General features: G+C 37.0%; 1 protein-coding gene across 10 annotated transcripts in view; it reads right to left on the reverse strand.

Moving 5' to 3' along the window:
- The window catches only part of PALM2AKAP2 (PALM2 and AKAP2 fusion), a 484,510-nt gene that overhangs the window by 413,888 nt on the left and 61,609 nt on the right, over nt 1-9,013 (reverse strand). The window lies entirely within an intron of this gene.

Raw genomic sequence — 9,013 nt, forward strand, 5'->3', positions numbered from 1 at the left:
TGAAAACTTCAATCCTGCAGATTTACAAAGCTCAACGAACCCCAAGCAGAAAAAAGATAAAGAAAACCAGACCACAGTATATCATAATTAAGTTGCTAAAAACCAGTAATCAAGAGAAAATCTTAAAAGTAGCCATAGAAAGAAGATATATTATATAGAGATGTAATATGTATGTCAAAGATATGACTGACATTTCATCAGAAACTATGATGGAAGAAGACAATGACATCAATCTTTAAAGTACTAAAAGAGGGCCACGTGGGTGGCTCAATCAGTTAAGCATCCAAGTTTCGATTCTTGATTTCGGTTCAGGTCACGATTTCACAGTCCATGGGATTGAGCCCCACCTCGGGCCCTGGCAACAGCCCAGAGCCTGCTTGGGATTCTCGCTCTCTCCTTCTCTGCCCCTTTCCTGCTCTCTCTCATGTGCATGGGAGCCCACACTATCTCATAATAAATAAATAAACATTAAAAATAATAATAATAAGGTAATAATTAATAAGGTAAAGAATTCAATCTAGAATTCTTTAATGTTGAAAATATCCTTCAAATATGAAAGTGAAATGCTTTCAGACAAAAGCCAAGACAATTCATTGCCAGCAGACCTACACTACAAGAAATGCTAAAGGAAGTTCTTAGGGTGGAAGGAATATATATTAGAAAGATATTTGGATTCGTACACAGAAATGAAGAATGCCAAAAATGGGAAATACGGATAAACATAAATATTTTCTCATTTTAATAATCTCTTTTAAAAAAATTGCCTATTTTGGGGTACCTGAGTGGCTCCATCAGTTAAGTGTATGACTTCACCTTAGGTCATGATCTCATGGTTTGTGAGTTCAAGCCCTGAGTCAGGCTCTGTGCCGACAGCTCAGAGCCTGAAACCTGCTTCAGATTCTGTGTCTCCCTCTTTCTCTGCCCTTCCCCTGCTCATGCTCTGTCTCTCTCTGCCTCAAAAATTAATAAATGTTTAAAAAATTTTTTTAAATAATTGCCTATTTAGAAAAATAATAACAACGTATTACAGATTCATACCACATACGGAAGTAAAATGAATGACAATAGTGCAAGGATTAGGAAGGAAAAATGGTAGTATAGTGTCCAAAAGTGTTATGTAATTTGCAGAGTGTTATAACATTTGAAAGTAGAATGTGATAAGTTAAAAATATATGTTGCAAACACTAGAGTAACCAACCAACCACACACACACACACACACACACACACTAAAGCAAAATGTATAGCCAATACAGAAGAAAAAATAGAATTCTAAAAGTAGTAGTTAATCCAAAAGAAAGCAGGAAAACAGGAAAAATGAAGGAAAACATATGGATCAAATAAAAAACAAGTATCAAGACAGTAGACTGACACCAAATTATATTGATAATTACATTAAACACTAATAATCTAAATACTCCAATTAAAAGGCAGAGTCTGTCTCATAATTAAGGGGAAAAAAAAGGTTAACGACCAATGTTATGCTGCCTATTCAAGGGAAAAAATACTAGTTTACAGACACAGGTTAAGAGAAAAATAATGGAAAAGATGTAATCTGAAAACAATATAAAGAAAGCAGGAATGGCTATATTAGCATCCAACAAAGTAGACTTCACAACAAGGACTATAATCAGGGAGAAAAAAAGGGACATTTCACAAGGATAAAGGAGGCACATTCAACACAAAACTTAGTAATACCAAATGTGTTTACACCAAATAATAGAGCTTCAAAATGCATGAACCCAAAACTTCTAGGAATAAAAAAAAGAGAGAAACAAATTCAAGTTATATTGGTGATTTCAATGTTTCCCTTTCAATAGTTGATAGAATAACTAAAGGGAATCAATAAAAATATAGAATACCTGAATGTCCTATCACCTTGACCTAAATAATATTGGTAGAACACACTACCTAACAGTGACTGCTATAAATTAAATGTGTCCCCTCCCAAATTCATATGTTGAAACCCTAACCTTTGGGAGGTAATTAGGTCAAGAGGGCAGAGCCCTTATGAATGATATTAATGACCTCTTACAAGAGGTCTGAGAGCTCCCCTGCCCCTTCTAACATGTGAGGACACGGCAAGAAGCTAGAAGTCTGCAACCTGGAAGACAGCTCTCACCGAATTCGAAAGGTCTCACCGAGCAAGACCCTGATCTTGGACTTCCAGCCCCCAGAACTATGAGAAATAAATTTCTCTTATTCATAAGCCACCCAGTCTGTGGTGTTTTGTTATAACAGCCTGAATGGATTAAGATACATATTCTTTTCAAAATCACATGAAACATTCACCAAAACACTACATTCTGGTCCATAAAACATGTCTCAGTAAATTTAAGGACTGAAATTTGACCATAATGGAATTAAATTAGAAATCGATATTAGAAGAATGTCTTAAGAAGTTCCCAAGTACTTGGAAATTGAGCAACACATTTCTAAATAACCCATGAGTCCAAAAAGTAATCACAAATTAGAAAATATTTAAAATTGAATGAAAATGAAAACATAACATACCAAAATTAGCAGGAGGTAGCTAAAGTAGTGGTTACAAGGAATTTATAGAACAAAATATTAGAGAGGATAAGTTTAAAATCAATGTTAAGCTTCTACTTTAAAGACTAGAAAAAAACTAACGGAACCTAAAGTAAGTAGAAGAAAGGAAATAATAAAGGTCAGAAATCAGTGAAATAAAAACTAGGAAAACAATAAAGTAGATCAATAATAGTTTTTGAAATAGTAAAATTGATAAATTTTGTTAAATTTATAAATGTTATTAAATTGCTAGATCGCAAAATATAGACACAAATCACCAATATTAGTAATAAACAGGGAAATTTTTCAGAGGCCTTATAAACAGAATAATTAGGATATATTAAGAAAAGTTTATGGCAATAAATTTGACAAATCAGATGAAATGAACAAATTATCTGAAAGACATAAAACATCAAAGCTCACCCAAGGAAAAAAAATAACTAACCTGCAAAGCCCTATAGCTATGAAATAATTTAGGTTAATAAGTGGAAACATTCCCACAAAGAAAATAATAGGCCCCACTGGCTTCTCTGGGTAAATTCCACTAAACATTTAAGGTAATACAAGGCCAATTATATACACATTTTCCAGAAAACAGAAAAACAGGGAACCTCTCAAGCTCATTTTATGAGGCTGACATTACTGTTAACAAAATGATGCTAAGACATTGTTTTAAAAAGCAATGTCTTTCTCTTTTAAAAAAGAAACACAGACCAACATCCCTTGTGCATATGGATGTGAAATGCCTTTAAAAATGTTTACCAAATTAAATTAACTAATACAGAAAAAAGGATAATACACCATGACCAAATAGAGTCATCCCAGAAAGATAAAGCTCAACATTTTAAAATTAATCAATGTAATTCATCATATTAACATAGTCTAGACAGAAAACCTATTGATAATCCTATTAGATGCATTAGATAACTCTCAGTAAACTGAATGTTCAAGGAAAGTCTACAATTTAATAAAGGGCATCTATGAAAAATCTATAGCTGTATCAAACCTAATGGTGAAGAATGCTTCCTTCTAAAATGAGGAACAAGGCAAGGATATTTGCTCTCATCACTGCTATTCACCAGTTTATTGGAAGTTTAGTAATAATGCAAAGTAAAAAAGTAAAGAATAGACATAAGAAAAGAAGAATTAAAACTGCCTTCTAAAAGATGCCATGATTACACATGCACCCCAATGTTGATACCAGCACTATTGACAATAGCCAAAGTATGGAAAGAGCCCAGATGTCCATCAACGGATGAATGGATAAAGAAGATGTGGTATATATACACAATGGAGTATTACTCGGCAATCAAAAAGAATGAAATCTTGCCATTTGCAACTACGTGGATGGAACTAGAAGGTATTGACTAAGTGGAATTAGTCAGAGAAAGACAAATATCATATGACTTCACTATTATGAGGAATTTAAGATACACAACAGATGAACATAAGGGAAGGAAGCAAAAACAAAAACAGAGAGGGCGCAAAACATAAGAGACTCTTAAATACAGAGAAGAAACTGAGGGTTGATGGAGGGGCTGTGGGTGGGGTTATGAGCCAAATGGGCAAGGGGAATTAAGGAGAACACTTGTCAGGATGAGCACCTGAGGTTTTATGTAGAGGATGAATCACTGGAATCTACTCCTGAAATTATTATTGTACTATATGCTAACTTGGATGTAAATTAATAGAGATAGATAGATAGATAGATAGATAGATAGATAGATAGATAAAGAAAGCAAGCCAGCCAGCCAGCCAGCCAGCCAGCCAGCCATGATTGTATATGTAGAAAATCCTATAGGATTAAAAAAACAATTGAACTAGGGGTGCCTGGGTGGCTCAGTCAGTTAAGCCTCCGACTTGAGCTCAGGTCATGATCTCATGGTTCATGGGTTCGAGCCCTGCCTCAAGCTCTGTGCTGACAGCCCAGAGCCTGGAGCCTGCTTCGGATTCTGTGTCTTCCTCTCTCTCTCTCTACCCCTCCCCTGCTCACACTCTCTATCTCTCTCTCAAAAATAAGTAAACATTTAAAAAAATTAGAATTAAAATGAGTTTAGCGAGGTCTCAAGACACAAAGTCAAAAATCAAAAATCAATTGTATATCTACATATTAGGAACTATATATACTACGTATAAACGATTGGGAATTGAAATTTAAAATGCCATTTAAAAACTATAAAGTGGTAGTTTTGCACAACTTAGTGAATATGTGAAAAGCCATCAAATTATACAGCTTAAGGGAACACATTTTATGTGAATTATAATCTCAATCTTAAAGCCCTATGAAATAGAGATAAATTTAGCAAATATATGCAAAACATGAGAAAATTATGAAGTATTGCCAAGAAAAATGAAAGACTATCAAGACAAATGGAGAGATATACCATCTTTAAGGACTGGAAGATTCAATATTGTTGAGATATTAATTCTTCTGAAAATGTCATTTCTTTAGATGGGCAATACCTGGGTATAAATTAGAAAAAAAGGTCGATTGCATCTGAGATGTTTCTTCCAACATCTGAAAGAGTGCCATGGGAGGGAGGCAAGGGACTAAATTTATTCACTTTAGTTCCAAAACACTGAATGAAAATCAAAGGATGGATATTACAGGGAGACAAAGGTCAACTCAGATACAAGAGTTTTCTAATGGCTAGCACTATCTGCAAAGAATATGAGTCCCTCACACTTTCAGAGGCATCCCTAGGCCTCTTCAAGTAGAAGTAGGAAGACCAGAATTTGGAATGATAGGAAGAAAATTCCAAACTTTGGTGGGATATTAGACTAGATCCTTTGTAAGTGAGGTTACTTCCATCTCCCAGGATCCATGAAGCTATATAGTAAATATATAAACTATTTATATATATAAAATTTACATAAAATATAAATTATTCAGAGGAGAGAAAATCAAGGAAAGATGGGGAGGAATTTCTACTCCACTGTCCAATCTCATTTTCCCTCACTATCTCAGCTTTCAGTCTGACAGATTACAGTTAGCTGTGAAATATATGAAGCCGTGTGTGTGTGTGTGTGTGTGTGTGTGTGTGTGTGTGTGTGTAAATTCAAGGTAATGCAGCATTCGTGCATCTGAGAGATCTGAGTGCTTGGGAGAACATTTGTATATTTTATATTGTGGTCATATTTTAACCTCCTCCAATTTTAGGCCAATAGCAAATTATTCCACTATCCCTTAAATTCCCCCCTTCCACTTTCAAGACTTTCCAGGCCCCTCCTGAAGGTACTTAAAAGCCATTTTTACAGCTTTTGTTTTGAAACATGCACATTCATTCTTCATTCTGAGAAGTGGCCAGTGCACCCATGCCGAAGTCAGGAGAACTATCACAGACAGGCAGAACTGCTATTGGGAACATGCAACACATACAACTAATACCTTGTTTTATCTCACAATTGTACAGGACATGATTGTAACTTTGTAACCAGTTCCTATGTGTGTTGGGTGCACTGGAAGGAAGAGAAGGAAGATCTTTGTAATTTACACATTTGTAAATTACAGTTACTGAGCAAATATGTATTTAATTATTTAGAACATTGTATCCAGGGTCTCTATGTACTCTGTTAATTTTATCTTTGAATTTGGTGTGGGGGAAAAAACTCTAAATGCATATGTGAGAACAATTTAATTGCGTATCTATTACAAATTGTGAACGTGATATATTCTTCCTGATCATGCAGTAAGAAAATAGAAGACCATCTCAAAATTATGAAGAGCTTTAAAGTCAACTGGATTCTTTGAGATTGAGAGACATAAATTTAGAATAGAGATCAGATAGGCTTTTGGAGGAATATGTGAGAGAGAATTTCAGACGAGCTTCCGGAAAAGAAAAAGATTTATTCTCCTAACTGCATAATTAATCAAGATACAGTTTATCTACAGCTGTTTTCTTTCAAGAACTTTTGCCGAATACTATATATTTTTACAGTACATATTTTTAGATTATGAACTACGTTGAAGATATAATCCTGGACATAAGCCAAAGCAGAATGACATGCTGGTGAACAGAGGCTGGTAGGTAGGGAGGGCAGTCCCATAAGGATGAGAATGGGAGCCTTGTGAGGACTCATGGATGCCACTCCCTCAGGGGGAAGGCCACTCCATGGCTGAGCACAGACTTAGCAGGTTAAGAAAACAGAAAGCCGCTCCCCATTCCTGATGCTCGTGCCCATGTGAAAGAAGCTCTATTTCCACGACACTCCTGGCCTCATTTCACCTCTTACTCACTCTCCCCATGGGAGTCACTCAGTTGAGTAGTGAATGTGGTGGCAGGAATGTGACATGCAAAACGCTGCCTCTTTCTCTTAGAAGTGGGCCAGTCTATAGGGAGCATATGAGTTTGCTTAGCAACTCTAGGGACGGGCTCTGTCCCCATGGCAGAGTGCAGGGTAGCCTGAGATTGGAAGGCTTTCTCCCCTGTGTCTCTGTGGCTCAAATCTCCCTCTGCCCTTCTCTGAGGACACCTGACATTGTACTTGGGGCCCACCTTAAGTCCAGGATGATTCCATCTTGATATCCTTAACTTAATTACATCTGCAAAGACTTTTTTTTCCAAACAAGGTCACAAACATAGGTTCTGGGGGTTGGAACATGGGTGAATATTTTGGAGGGCCATCATTCAAACTACTGCAGGACGAAAGTTCATAAATAAAGTCAAGAAGCAGAGAAGAAAGGAGGATGCTTCACCAATGACAACACTCATCCATTCAGTGTAAAATGCACAACGGTGCTTGGTCAAGAGGCCTCAGAAAACTGGCAGAGAAAACTTGTTCTCATGCAGCACAAAGCACACCAAACAAATTAAGGATCAAGTGCCCTAAAAACCACCCACACAGGGGAGCAGCCTCAAGGCGGGGGCAAATGTATTGGCTGGATCCTACCCGAGGTCTACTACTAGGCAGTCAAATGATCTTAGGCAAGTCTTTCCTCTTTCTTTGGGCCTAGAAGTCTGTATTTACAAAATAAGGTAATTGGACTGCAGCATTTTAAACCTCTTCTATTCAATTATTCCATGATTCTGCACGTTCAAAGGCCAAAGATGTACTTAAACAGATGATTATATGAGAAACATATTTTCAGTAGAAGATGCAACCATTTGATTATCTAGTGAACTGTGTACAAAGCAATATTTTTCCTGCAGTGAGCAATGCAACGTGATCCAGAAACATCAAAACGGTGCATATTCTGAGAAATGGTTCCATTTGTAGCATTCTGATAGCTAACACTCTGGTCATTAGTTTACAAATTATGTTTTGAGCTACATTAAACTGCCAGCTTTTATTATAAATCAGGGTGCTTCTCATTAGGATAAACAGAGGCATGGCATGGGTGATGGCTCCCTAATTGCCTTGCCTAGTCCAAGAAAATAAAATCAGATCAAATTACTATGTGTTATTAATCCTCTGAAATTTTTGATTTGGGAAAACTACTATGAACCGCTACAACGACACTTAACCAGAGTCTGATCGCAGAGCAGTGCCTCAGATTAGCATTGTTCGGTTAGTAACAGATGGCATGGAGATGCTCTGTTCCTGTCAAAAAGCCAGAGTCACCTGAATTCTTTGAGCAATGCTTCTACTGGGGATGAAGAGGGACTGTTAGTCAAACGTAATCTGAAAACCTCGAGGTTCGTTGTGCATTCTGAGAGGTTCTTACAAAATCATTATGATACAGTGTCCAGTGGCATTCTACAGTCAGTCGACACACCCAGCTCTGAAATTTAAATCTCAGCCTACCTTTCCAGCCTTTACTTCTGCTGCTTCCTTTCCTTCTCTCCTCAAACTTCAGTTCCTCTGAAAAGTCCACCATTCCCAGAAAAAAAGCCCATCCTACCCCAGTGCCCCTTGCCAGGATGGTCCCTCAGTCTGCTTTGGTTTATCTTGCCTCATGATTAGGCTTATACATACCCTTCCCTCCTTCTGGACTGTAAGCTCTCTGTAGGCAGGAACCATCTCTACATCCCCATGCTGCCATCACTCTTAGTGCAGTGCCCGCCATGGTTTACTACACACGGACTCTCAGTGATCTTTGAATTACACTGTTGAACGTGGGTGATGTGTACCTGCAAGCTTGTTGTATTAACTGACATTATGTTTCTGACAGGTCATACCTACGCAATAAATGGGGGATGTTGAATCGAATTCTGCCAGAAATTAATAAGAGTTATCTCTTTCCTATCTGATGGGATATCACAAAGCTACATACAGAGTATTTTAAAGGTGTTCTTACTTAATCTGACATAACATATTGTATTATGTTATATCATATCATATATCATAGCATATAATATTACATCATATCAGTTTTCTCCATTCAACAAACTCAAAGTGTTCATATTCCACTGGAGAAAAAAGACAAGTAGGGGTGCCTGAGTGTCTCAGTCAGTTGAGCATCTGACTCTTGATTTCAGCTCAGGTTATGATCCCAATGTTGTGGGATCGAGCCCCATGTTGGGCTACATGCTCAAGATTAA

Source organism: Neofelis nebulosa, chromosome 12 (assembly GCF_028018385.1).
Source record: "Neofelis nebulosa isolate mNeoNeb1 chromosome 12, mNeoNeb1.pri, whole genome shotgun sequence".
Classification (NCBI taxonomy): Eukaryota; Metazoa; Chordata; class Mammalia; order Carnivora; family Felidae; genus Neofelis; species Neofelis nebulosa.